General features: G+C 34.7%; 1 non-coding gene across 1 annotated transcript; it reads left to right on the forward strand.

Moving 5' to 3' along the window:
• Positions 1–13,616: 13,616 nt before the first annotated feature.
• On the forward strand, positions 13,617–13,735 carry LOC136228302 (U5 spliceosomal RNA). The gene has a single exon (XR_010688632.1). It is a non-coding gene; the product is annotated as a U5 spliceosomal RNA (small nuclear RNA).
• Positions 13,736–14,349: the final 614 nt, after the last annotated feature.

A 14,349-nucleotide genomic window follows, 5' to 3' on the forward strand; every position in this document is an offset into this window, starting at 1 on the left:
ATATCTAAAAGTTCTACATAATTTAAATTAATCCCTAAAATCTCTCTAATTCTCTACATATCTATATATAATATAAAACAGTAACGATGGAGCTGAGGTGTCACTTCCTCCTTTTTTACTGATAAAAAATATAATATAAAATATAATATATTAACTTTAGTTATATTATTATATTTATTTATAAAAAGAGTATTTTATCCGTATTATATCTAAGAGTTCTACAGAATTTAAATTAATCCCTAAAATCTCTCTTATTCTCTACATATCTATATCTAAAAGTTCTACATAATTTAAATTAATCCCTAAAATCTCTCTAATTCTCTACATATCTATATATAATATAAAACAGTAACGATGGAGCTGAGGTGTCACTTCCTCCTTTTTTACTGATAAAAAATATAATAAAAAATATAATATATTAACTTTAGTTATATTATTATATTTATTTATAAAAAAGATTATTTTATCCGTACTATATCTAAGACTTCTACAGAATTTAAATTAATCCCTAAAATCTCTCTAATTCTCTGCATATCTATATCTAAGAGTTCTACAGAATTTAAATTAATCCCTAAAATCTCTCTAATTCTCTACATATCTATATCTAAAAGTTCTACATAATTTAAATTAATCCCTAAAATCTCTCTAATTCTCTACATATCTATATCTATATATAATATAAAACAGTAACGATGGAGCTGATGTGTCACTTCCTCCTTTTTTACTGATAAAAAATATAATAAGAAATATAATATATTAACTTTAGTTATATTATTATATTTATTTATAAAAAAGATTATTTTATCCGTACTATATCTAAGACATCTATAGAATTTAAATTAATCCCTAAAATCTCTCTAATTCTCTGCATATCTATATCTAAAAGTTCTACATAATTTAAATTAATCCCTAAAATCTCTCTAATTCTCTCCATATATATATATATATATATATATATATATATATATATATATATATATATATATATAATATAAAATAGTAACGATGGAGCTGATGTGTCACTTCCTCCTTTTTTACTGATAAAAAACATAATATAATATATAATATATTAATTTTAATTATATTATTAGATTTATCTATTAAAAAACATTATTTAAGGTAAATGTGAAAATAAAATAATAATATTTAAGTTATATAACACCTTTATATCATTAATTGTAATTATTAGATTATATTTTTGTTAATATTTATATGTTAAGATGAATTCGTGCATCGCACGGGTCAAAAACTAGTTCTTTTATAGTAACATCAAACATTAAAAAAAAATATTTTTGAACCGTTAAATATATATATATATATATATATATATATTATTATTATTATTTATAAACACAAATTTTAAAGGTGCCTTCTATGCTACTTTGTTTTTGCTATCACTAGATGAGCTTACTTTGTCAACGTTCATCACCATCCAATGATGGAAAAAACAAAGTAAGGCTTACTTTGTTAAAAACAAAGTAAGCATAGCCTAACCCAATTTTAAATACATATGAAATGAATAATGTTTTGTTAGTTGATTTTCTTGTTTCAAAAGGACTTTTCTAAAACAGTTTGACCAAAAATAAATTACATTAAAATCATATCCGATTATAAAGTTATAATTAAATCATATTACAAAATTTAATTCTGAATATGTTATTATTTTCTATATATAATAAATAAAGTATGATTTTATGCCCTAATTTATAAATCTTAGATTTTAATTCATAAATCATAAATCCTAAAAAATATATCCTACACTCTAATTCATCAAATATAGGTCTTAAAATGTGTGAAAAATAATAATATAATTATAAATAATTTTTCAAATCTGACATGAAAAACTTGGGGATGTTAATGTATTGAGATAAGAAAAAAATAATCAGGGCCCAGTTCATCAAAATCAAATAATAAGAGATCTGTTTTTTTATTTATTTTTTCCTATTTATAATGGAGGATGGTGTCCACCAGTTTTTTTTTTTATTATTGTTATTTGAATGAAAAAACACATGATGGATATCCCATTCGTTTTATTACGTTATTTTGTTTGAATTAATATTTTATGGAATATCTATGTTAACATTTCACAAGTTACATTATACAAAATATTTATGCTAGCATTCACGATGGTTGGTAATAATTATTGTGATTTAAGAGATGGAAATACAAGGTTTAGTAACAACTCATTGGAAGAGATGAGTTTTTTAAAATTTTGTGGGATAAAAAAATTATTAATTACAAATAGGTACCAAAACTGTAGTTTACCGCATATTTAATAGGATATTTGCCAACTCTAGCAACATAAAAAAAAGCAGCCACATGGTGCCATACGCGCCAGATCTGGCGCGTATAAGCCACGCGCCAAATATGGCGCCTATGTCAAACTTTCAATTTTTGGATTTTAGTGATATTAAATTTCTTGGTTACTACAATCTCTAACAAACAATATTTTGTTACAACCACTTTACTGGTTTGTAACCCCACATAGGATCGTAACAACAAAAATCATCTCACTGAGTTGGTCTTAGTAAAGAGCTTTTTGGTAAAATCGGAGGTTTGAGCTATTTTAGAGTTTGGACTAAAATTGGTGTTTGGTGAAGATATGTTTGAAACAAACTTATTAGGTCCAAAAAACTAATTTTAAAAAAATTGTTTTTAGGAGTTTTTTCAATTAGTTTATTGTTCTATCTCTTTTGAAAGACATTTTTACCCATAATTACTACAATTTAATCCCAAATAAAGGTTTTACCATGTCCATATTTATCATTTTACACAATCAACTAGTCAAATCAGCTAACATGTAACAACTATTTACCAAACATAACCTTAAACTTTTTAACCTAATTAATAAAAATATATTAAAGGATTATATTTTAATACTAATTCAAAGATAAAAATAAATATTTTATAAGAAAATATGTAATGAAAAGTGATAACTCAAGTCATACCAACAAACAAAGAAGCTAAATAACATGTAAAGTTATTTTTAAAGTTTAGTGCTAAATGTTATGAATAATGAATGAGGTAAGAAATTGAATATTCTGAGGTTTCTCATTAAAAACTTAATCCTTACATTTATATATTCATACTAGTTTTATTGAGCAAGAAAATGACTATGCTAAATAATCAAGCATATAAAACAAGTGTCATGATCTCAACTATTGATCACGACCGATTATGATGAAGGGTGGAGATGGACTCGGTGAATGATAGAGTGCATTGGGTGTATCTTAATTAGGTGGATTGCTTCTAGAATATACCAAAGGGTAAAAAGTTTAAAATTGCCTGATGCGGGGCATCTTTCCCTAGGATCGGGTCCGGGCGAGGGAAGTCGGAGGAAGAACCAAGCACGAGCAACAAGCGAGTACGGAGGCTCAAAACAGTGCCACACAAATCACTAGCAGCTCAGACACGCTCCGCGTGTCTAAAGGTACGCTCCGCGTAAAGGAAGGTGATGCCGGAGAAGAGTTCAACAGCCAAAGTACGCCCCGCGTACTTTCAGATACGCCCCGTGTACTTGCACTTTTCCAAAGTACGCCCCGCGTACTTCTGAGTACGCCCCGTGTAAAATGGCTACTGATCCAGAGAGTGGCTCATCAGCCAAAGTACGCCCCGCGTACTTTTGGATACGCCCCGTGTACTTGCACTTTTTAAGAACTTGCTCCTTACTCTAGCTTCCTGGTTATTTACACATTTGGTCCCTCAGCTCCTCTCCCTCTTTCAAATCAACCCCTTCCACTTATCTTTACCCCATTTACCCCTTATCTTTATGCTTTATTTAATTATGTAATCTACCCTTTATGTAATTAGGCAAGTAGGGTTTTGAGATGATATAAATTCATCTCTTTCTTATATTTGTTCTTTAACTTTTTATCAATCAAATATTAAACTTCTTTGTGAAGCTTGTTAAGGTTTATCCTTCAACAATGGGGAATCTTGATTTCCTATGGATTTAGTCCATGAATTGGGATTCACTCCTTCTAGTTTAGCTAGAGAATTGGAATATCTTTGTTAGTTTACGATTAAAACTAACTCGTCACTATTTCAGATAAAACCGATCTGTATCAGTTGGTATCAGAGCCGATCGTTTTCCTTGAACGGAGACTTCTTTCGACTATGGTTCAACCAAATCTATCTCCAAGCTATGAAGAAACCATCATCAAGGGGTTGGAAAACCTCAAGGCCAAGATGATGAGGTATGATGAGAGTTGTAGGGAGGATTTTCGGGTAATGAAGGAGCTAATGAGGAAGATTACCGAATCCGTAAAGGATCTCAAGCAAGAATACCGAAATCACTCCCAACTAACCATGGAAGTTCCTCCGAAAGATCCTTCACCAATCTTTTCTCCATCACATTTTGTAAAGGTAAATCCTAAACTTCCAATTTCTAATATTGAAGTTGTGGATAGTCCTATTGCTAGGAAGAGATTGGATGTTTGTGATATTGTTTATGATGTTGAGGTGGATTTAGATTCTCATTGTGGATTTGTTGATAATGATGTTGTGAATGAGAATGTGAGTTCATGTATGTGTGAGGAGGAAGGAGTTTTATTAGGTGAGGATGTTGGGAAGACCCATGTTGCAAGGGATGCTCCCCATGTGTTTGATGAAATGCCCCTTAAGCATAATTTTACTTGTGTGTGTGATGAAAGTGGGGGTATTATTCTTGAGGAAGGGGAGAGTGACCTTGGGCTTATTAATCTCTTTGAGGAGAATGATGAAATTTTATTATGTGTGGAGGTTGATGAGTATGGAGATGGGAGAGATGTTGGTGGTTCTACCATGTTGGGTTGTAGCATGTCTTTTGAGTCGGACGACTTGGCATGTGAATTAGTCGGTTCGAGTTATGGAGAGGAGTGGAAGGAAACGAAAGGTCATGGGAGAAGACGGATCGTGGATGAAGATGGAAATGAATTTGAGTATGTCCATGAAGAAGATGAGTTAGAAGAGGAGATTGATGAAGAGGAGAACCAATCCAAGAATGAGCTAGAAAGAAATGTTGAACATGACTATTGTGAAGGCGAATTCGAGGATGAGGTTGAAGAGAGAGAGCACGCTTTCGAAGATGAAATCTGTGAGGATGGTGAACTTTGTCATAGTGCATATGAGTTTGGTTATGATGAAGATGATAGAGTTTACCATGGGGAGGATGAATGTCGAGGCATTGAGTGGAACCAATATGGGGCCGCTTATGAGCAAGACGATGATGGGGTCTACTATGATGAGAATGGGCGTCGGTGTGTTGAGTGGGATAAACACGGGGCTCCTTATGAAGATAATGAAAGTAGATTCTATTGTGATGATGAATTGGAGGATGTTGAACGGAACCAAAACGAAGATATTTATGAGCATGATGATGGTCAGTTTTGAGATGACTATGAGACGGGAAATGTAGAGTGGGACCGAAATAAAGATGCTTGTGATGGTGAAGAAAATCGGTTCCAAGTTGAGGATGAGTCGAGAAGTGTTGAGTGGAGCCAAGATGAAGACACTTATGAAGTTGATGATGATGGCGATGAGCATAAGGTGTATTTGGTGACTAGGGTGCCAATGCCTAGTGAAGAGGAGCCTAGCCAACGTCATCGATTATTTAGAACTCGATGCTTAGTTCGTGGGAAGAAGTGTGAGATGGTGATCGACGGAGGAAGCCAAGTGAATATCATTAGTCGGTCCGCCATGAGCAAGTTTGCGTTGGTTCCCGAGCCACATCCTAGACCTTACCACCTTGGTTGGGTCAACGAGGTGGAAAAGCTTCAAGTTACTCATTGGTGTAAGGTTCCTTTCACTATTGGAGCTTATGGGGATGAAGCTATGTGTGATGTTGTGGAGATGGGTGCTTGTGATGTGCTACTTGGTAGGCCATGGCAATTTGATTGTGATGCCTCACATGCGGGAAGAAGCAACACCTACACCATACGCAAAGGCGGAATCCGATATGTCCTTATACCTTTGAAGAGTTCTCCTAGTAAGAAAATGGAGACCACTTTGGGAGATTGTCCAACTCGGGAGTTGAATGTGAATGGGTGCAATGGTGGAACGGTTGAGACATTGAGTCACCTTAATTTGGGTTCCATGGTTGAGATAGCTAGCCACTCTCCTAATGAAGTCAAATCCAAAGAGGAGAATGAGGTTGAGAAGGGGAGTAGCAAAGTTGGAAGTGAGGAAGTAGAGCCGATGCTCAAGGGTGACAAGCACGTGTTTTTCAATGAGCCACCTAAAAGGCTTCTTAAAGGACTTCCACCTTTGAGGAAGCTACCACATGACATAGCATGGGATCCGGGAGATAGTGCACCTAGCTCTACATATGGTGAGTTGAGCTATAGAGAGGAGGAGGAAGGTTACTCTATGAAACCTATTGATGGCACCGAGATGCCTAGCACATGCCACATGCAAAAGAATCGAGTCACTCATTGGGTAAAATCTGAACTTATTCTTTTGTGCTTTGTTGAGATATTTGTGTTGGAATCTTGGATGTGTATGTTGAGGGAGAACCTTCTCGATGATGAGCTTATGGGAGATGATCTTGTTGTGGGAAGTGAGAGCTTTATATTGAGGGAGGACCTTCCCTATGAGGAGCCCATGAGAGGTGATCTTGTTGTGAGAAAGGGGAGCTTTGTATTGAGGGAGAACCGTCCCTATGATGGAACCATGAAGGGTGATCTTATTGTGGGCTTGGGTGATTCTTTGATGAATGGGAATAGCCGCTTGAAAGGTGTTGAGGAGATTGACGGAAGTCAAGACTTGGGGAATAATGGCCAAGTTATTGAAGTGGCAAGTCACGAAGTTCCGGGATTGTTAGCCCAAGGGGAGGATGGAGCTAATCTCAGTGGACTTGAGTTCACTATGGAGTGGGTTGACAAGTGTCTCCGGGATATTCCGTTTGATGTGGGCCATGGACTAGTCGAGATTGAGCATGGTTACCGGGTTAGTGGAATGAATGGAAGCGAAGGCCTAGCCTATTCAACTCAAAGTCATGTTTGGGTTGTGAAGAGTAGTCAAGGGATCGCTCCAAGTTGGGTTGATATATGGCGCCAGTACATGCCATTTGGTGTCGGTTATGTGCGGAATAAAGTTGTCAATGTCCATGTTCGTGAAGTGGGGAAAGAGGAGGCCCGAGGTTGGTCGGTTCAACATGTCGTGGAAGTGTGGAGGAGCTTCCAAGACATTGTGGAGGAGCTTCCAAGACATTGTGGAGGATTGGTTTGATCAACTCCGTCGAGATATTCCGTTCGATGTCGGTCGGAGATTGTGGCGAGTATTATAGGGAATGAGCACTGGGAACAATACACGAGTTGAGGTGTGGGAAGAGTTCATAAAGAAAAGAAGAAACCAACAACATATGGAGTGGATAGCACCTACCAAGCACCATTTTTATTCTATAGTTGAGTTGGGGACCAACTCTTTTGAAGAAGAGGTGAATGATGCGGGCATCTTTCCCTAGGATCGGGTCCGGGCGAGGGAAGTCGGAGGAAGAACCAAGCACGAGCAACAAGCGAGTACGGAGGCTCAAAACAGTGCCACACAAATCACTAGCAGCTCAGACACGCTTCGCGTGTCTAAAGGTACGCTCCGCGTAAAGGAAGGTGTTGCCGGAGAAGAGTTCAACAGCCAAAGTACGCCCCGCGTACTTTCAGATACGCCCCGTGTACTTGCACTTTTCCAAAGTACGCCCCGCGTACTTCTGAGTACGCCCCGTGTAAAATGGCTACTGATCCAGAGAGTGGCTCATCAGCCAAAGTATGTCCCGCGTACTTTTGGATACGCCCCGTGTACTTGCACTTTTCAGGAACTTGCTCCTTACTCTAGCTTCCTGGTTATTTACACCTTTGGTCCCTCAGCTCCTCTCCCTCCTTCAAATCAACCCCCTCCACTTATCTTTACCCCATTTACCCCTTATCTTTATGCTTTATTTAATTATGTAATCTACCCTTTATGTAATTAGGCAAGTAGGGTTTTGAGATGATATAAATTCATCTCTTTCTTGTATTTGTTCTTTAACTTTTTATCAATCAAATATTAAACTTCTTTGTGAAGCTTGTTAAGGTTTATCCTTCAACAATGGGGAATCTTGATTTCCTATGGATTTAGTCCATGAATTGGGATTCACTCCTTCTAGTTTAGCTAGAGAATTGGAATATCTTTGTTAGTTTACGATTAAAACTAACTCGTCACTATTTCAGATAAAACCGATATGTATCAGTGCTTGTTGCTCGTGCTTGGTTCTTCCTCCGACTTCCCTCGTCCGGACCCGATCCTAGGGAAAGATGCCCCGCATCATTGCCCCTAGATAGTTGAATGGTTGGTCGAATAAGACTTAAAGTCTTTAGCTTTATTTGCTTCCTTGTGATTTGTGTTATTGAGACTCAAAATTAAACTTTTCTGTAAAAAAGGACTCTTCATCTCTCCCAAACTTCGTCTTCCTTCTTGCTTCGTTTTTGTAAGCAAAACAAAAGCTTTACCTTTTCACTTTCTTCCTGTAATATCCTCTCTCAAACTAGACTTGGTGAGGATTCCTCAAGCCTAGTTTGCCTAGAAGAAAACGAAGATGTGGAAAGTGTTGTGCTTTGGTGAATAAGTCTACTAGCTGCAGTGCAGACGAAATTAGCATCAACTTGATGAGCCCAACCTGAACTCTTTTGCATATCGCGTGACAGTTAATGTCTATGTGTTTCGTCCGTTTGTGAAAACAGGGTTTTGGGTAATCCGAACTAACCATTTCTTAAATAGCATCCTTTGGGTAATTTTATTTTTTCAATTTTATAAAATTAAATAATATAGATAATTTTTATATTATAAAATTGAATATTATTTATAATATATAGTTGATGAAATAAAATTGAAATAAAAACATAAAATAGAAAAGAAACAAAAGAAAATAAAAGGAAAATTACAAAGTGGGAAGAAGATGTTATTTTAAAGGCCAATTCGAGTTGCCAATTTCGACGAATTATTTAAAGTACCAGACGACGGAATTTTGGAACGACAACATAGAATCCTGAAATTAGACATTCCCACAAATTCAAGGACTACTCATTGACATAAAACGTTGTAAGAAGGAGATATGAATTTTTGAAGTTTGTTGCAAAAGCACAAAATGTGAAAGAAACACAACAGGAATAACTCCTATTTCCCCCACAGATTTTCAGTCTTTAACTTCGATTTCCAGCCATAATCTTCAATAAATACTCTCTTGATTAGACATCATCATAAAGTTGAGATTTGAGTGCCCACACCATTAAAATGACCTTATTATTATTATAGCAACAAAATAGAAAATTGTAACTACATTCAAGTATGATAATAGGCAAATAAATTAGCATGTCAAATGGATAATGGAAAGATAACTGCTTTAATTGGATATATGGACCGACGAAGTGAGTACGCTAATTCCTGAAAAATCATCATCTTGGTTTACACGGTTTATACTTGGTATATGCTAAATCTTGATGGTCTCACTAGATCCTTACACATGCCCAGCACATAGAAATCAATATTTTCCAAAAAAATCCCTCGAGCTTTATAAATAGAAAAGGAAGTTGCACATCTAAAATAAAACATTCCAAAACTCTAAAATTCTACTATCCTTATATCTCTATCCTCAAAATCTCGTTAATTTAAGTATCAGAATGAGGTGACCGAATCTCAACCTCTCATGTGTATATTTTTTTCTGGGTAAATTTCATCAATGGTGTACAACCTTTACCACATTTCACACTTTGATGTACAACCTTCAATTTGTCTCACTAATATGTACGAACTTATAGGTGACCTCCCACTTTGGTGTACAGTAGGTAAAAATGACCGGTCAATGCGAAGTCAACGCGCCACGTCAGCTTTGACCGGTCAAAAAGTAAAAAATTGATGTATTACATATGTTTTTACTAAAATATCCTTATATATTTGAGTCTTCTTCCTAAAACCACCATTAAAATACCTTTATTTTTCTCTCTCTTAAACATACCAATGACTCTTCATCTGGCTTCATACCTTAGTGCCAAGATTTTCTACTTCAATATTTTGCAGTGTTTTGAAAATACAATTCCCAAATCGGAGAACGGCTCAGCTCCCTTCTGTAACAGAGAAAGGAGGTGCTGTGATGCATGATTATCAACCCCAGCTTTCTTCTGCTCTGCCTCAGCAACCAAACCATTCCCGCCCTCCATATGTGGCTGCAACATGGGGGAAATTTCTATAATTTCAGACATTATTGATTGTTCAAGATCTTCATATGTCGCTACAGCTGGAACTTCCTCTTGCTTATCTATAGTTTCAACATTTCCAAGCATTGAATTGGGCGCCACATGCCCATCTGCAATTCTAGACAATTGCAAAGGAAAGCTTGGAAGAATGTTCTCTGTTGCTCTACATCAAAAATCTGGGAGCCACTTTTTTTTTCTCACATCAATTAATGGTCCACTTTTCTCACCACCAACAATCAACGAGTTCGCCATTCTCACCACCAACAATGATTCGCTCTTCTCACCACCAACAATTAGTGATAGCAAATCGCTGGACCTGCTAGATGAGAGATCATCAATTGATTTAGTGGTCCTGTAAAAGGAGGGCTCGTCAACTTGTTTATTCAGCCTGCCATAAAAGAAATCGTCAACTGGTTCGTTGGGCCAGCTATATGAGAGATCATCAATTGGTTTCTTCTCTGCAATAACAAGATATAGACAATAAATAAAGATTAGAAATTAAGCTTAAGCTCAGCAAACGCTACTAATTGTGAACACTAAGAAATCAATTTGATCTAAGGTATGAAGCTAGATGAAGAGACATTGGTGATGTTTAAGAGAGAGAAAAGCAAGAGAGAGAAAGATAGGATACTTTAATGGTGGTTTTAGGAAGAAGACTCAAATAAACAAGGGTATTTTAGTAAAAATATATGTGATAGATCAATTTTTTACTTTTTGACCGGTCAAAGCTGATGTGGCGCGTTGACTTCGTGTTGACCGGTCATTTTTACCTGCTGTACACCAAAGTAGGAGGTCATCTATAAGTTCGTACATATTAGTGAGACAAATTGAAGGTTGTACACCAAAGTGTGAAATTAGGTAAAAGTTGTATACCATTGATGAAATTTACCCATTTTTTTTTTTTTCTGTTATACGTATCTCTCATCTAAATGAAGTTTGAGTGGATTTTCTTTAAAGTTTCCACATTAAATTACTATTGAAATGACCAAGCACCTTTATCAGATATCAATATTTGAATGATGAAGAATGAGATTTTATGTGGATTGGGTTCTATGGAAAGTTTTGTGAATACTAGTATTTAAAACTAATGAATTCAAATGTGAAGAATGTGAATAAATTTTACCTATTATAAAAATATATATTACTTTTCTTCTTTTGTTTATTAATCCATTTAGTATGTCGGGTCAGTGCTATCCCATTTCTGAAAGCTCCTTTTTCTATTTTCTTTAATCTTGCTATGCTTACAGATTTATGCAAACTAAAAAAATCATCTAATTTCATCTATTCTTAAATAGAAAAATGTGATATTCTAATTTATATACGGCAAAATCTAATGTTTAGTCAAAATCAATGTGTTATATCATTAATTATTAAGGACAAGTTTTAGTATTGTTATGCCCACAAAACTTATTGCGGAATAGATGATGTGAGGAAAAGTGTTGCGAGAAAAAACTGATAAGTATTTAATAACTATAGATAAAAGCTAAGATAAAGCTATTTTTTTTTGTACTAAATTGAAAGTTAAGATTGTTTTTGAAATTAAGTTGAAAGTTGAGATTATATTTTTTTTCGAGAAAAAATTTAATATCAACTTTTCTGATAAGCCGTGAAAGTTGCTTTCATCAAAAGTTACAAATTATAGTTTTTCTTAAAAACTATTTGTCCAGTTTTCCGAGCTTATAGGAAAACATTTTTGCATTAACATTGTTTTTTGTTTGTTGTGAAAGCTACTTTTACGTCTGAAAAAACAATATCAAACGCGTACAAATAATGTTAGCTGAATTCTTCTTTTTGCTAAATGTGTAAATCACGTACTTTCTTTTACAAAAATTATTTAACATTTATCTACTTTCAAATTGATGAAAATAAGAGCTTTTTTTTTGTTGAATTTTCCTATTAATTTTTTTAGGGTTAATATATCAAGATTCTATAAACTTATAGAGTGGCTAGTTAGCTTTCAAACTTGCTTAAATTTACTAACCATCTGAATTTGTTCAAAGTAATCTATATTTCTATGAACTTACTTACAATGATCTATTATCTATCTGAATTTAAAATGATATGTATTTCACTATATTCAAATCTTCTCTTCTTTTTCCATGTAGACTTAGAACATTGAACTTTCGGTCAGTCGGCTCTAGTAAAAAAGTTCGGGTTCTTACCCATAGTTTTGAAAATGATCAACCGGCAACGCAATTGCATTCTCTATTTCATTTTTGGTGTGTTTAACTTATATATAGGCACCACATATATTTAGGTGTACTGTTATATCAATATAAGGGAGAAGGAGATAATTGTTAATTTCACAAAAGGTTGGAACTTAATTGACGAAAGAAGAGGTTGTTAGGATGAGGGCCATTACTAACCTTTTGTAGGCCCGAGATGAGATAATGGATTTGGATCCTTTCATATACAAATCCAAAAAAAATTCCTTAGAAATTAAAGACTAGAACCTAGATGGCCGTTGGGCATCCCAATGAAATTGGCATCGCTAACAAACCCCCCAAAGCACCTAGGCAATACAACTTCAAAATGTGCTAACCAGAGAAGCACGAAGATTGGAAAATCGATTGTCGCAGTCTTCATCACTTGTCAGAGTATATTACATTTTTTGCAGCCTTTTTAATATTATGGACCCTAGGACTGTGCCCCTCGTTTTCAAGGTTGAGGGCCGGCCTTGGTTAGGATGATAGGGCTTCAAAAGTACAAATTAGGAATTAATTTGAGATTTAAGCCTTAACAATACGATGTCCAAATATTAAAAAGCAAAATAAATTATAAAAAACAAACAAACATATGATTAGAGACATATTATCATTTATTGCTGCATCAGTGAGTATCCCACTTAACCACCCAGAAAAAGAATGAATCATGCTTTACAAAATCATTGTTACTGTGAAGGCAAAGCCTAATAATTCCCCAAAAATTGATTCCCAAAATACCATACTTCAATTCTTATATTTGACCAAACTAAAGAAAATGGAGAAATTTTACGATACTTCGGATAATACATTAATAAATGAAAATCGTTTTGCATACCTAATTAGTGTGATAGAATTTTTTTTATATATATGACATTAATTAATTCATTAGGTTAATTATTCCCAAAGCATCCTAAATTTTTTCAAGAAAATATGGATTTTAAATAATGCAGTTGAGGTCAGGATGATTGGATTCAGCTAATAATAGAGATGTTTGAGGAGCCAAATGTAATTGTAATTGGGATGCTATTGGGTAGATCACAAGTGGCTTTTATTGCTCTTCATAACCCATTCTTTTTAATCTCTTTCAAGTTTAACAGGGGATATGACCAGAGCTAGTAGAACTGTAACTCTCAATCCCACATCGACTAAACAAGCAAAGACTGGTCACCAAGCTTTTTATAAATTGCGAGCAGAACCAATAACAAAATCACGCAGCCGCGCGGTGAGCACATAGCGAACTATTCTTTCGCCTTTTACTAAAGAATACCATGTGCACGCTGCAAATAGTGGCATACGCCTATTTTTGGAGGGACCCACATCAATAACAGTTATATAATTTTTTTATTTGATTTGTTTAGATTCACATGAACTCAATTCTCTCTAAACATATAAAACAATAAAATTAGACGCCCGATGACAATAAAGTTGTGTGGTTTAATCTTGTACTGTACAATTGTTTTGATTATAGACCTAACGAATGAATTAATACAAAGATTTTGCCAAATTATACCGCCTCCTCTTGGATATTTTCGCCATTTTCCATTCAAAATCTTAATATGCTTTCTCTCCTGAGCCAAAAATTGGATTTATGAAAAATGGATCCGATAACGTCAAGAAAATCGAATAACTATAGTTCCTATTTACATTGATTGAAATTCGTCTCCAAAAACTAAGCGATTTAATCAATATATATAAAAATCCATCTAAAATATGCTAAACGGTATGAAACTCGTGTTTTCGAATCAATTTTCAAATAAAAATACTTATCCGGGGAATCATTAGTCTTTTTCCTTTACCGTGTTTAAGTCCCATAAATGTTGTTTGGGTTTTTGAATTTCGAAGAAATTTGAGAGAATTTCAGTTTTTGAGTTTAAAAAATGAAAAAGGGCAAAAGTGTCCGAGGGGATGATGATAAATCATTTGGAGGCGGTAAATAGCAATCCACA

This window comes from Euphorbia lathyris, chromosome 4 (assembly GCF_963576675.1).
Source record: "Euphorbia lathyris chromosome 4, ddEupLath1.1, whole genome shotgun sequence".
NCBI classification, from domain to species: domain Eukaryota; kingdom Viridiplantae; phylum Streptophyta; class Magnoliopsida; order Malpighiales; family Euphorbiaceae; genus Euphorbia; species Euphorbia lathyris.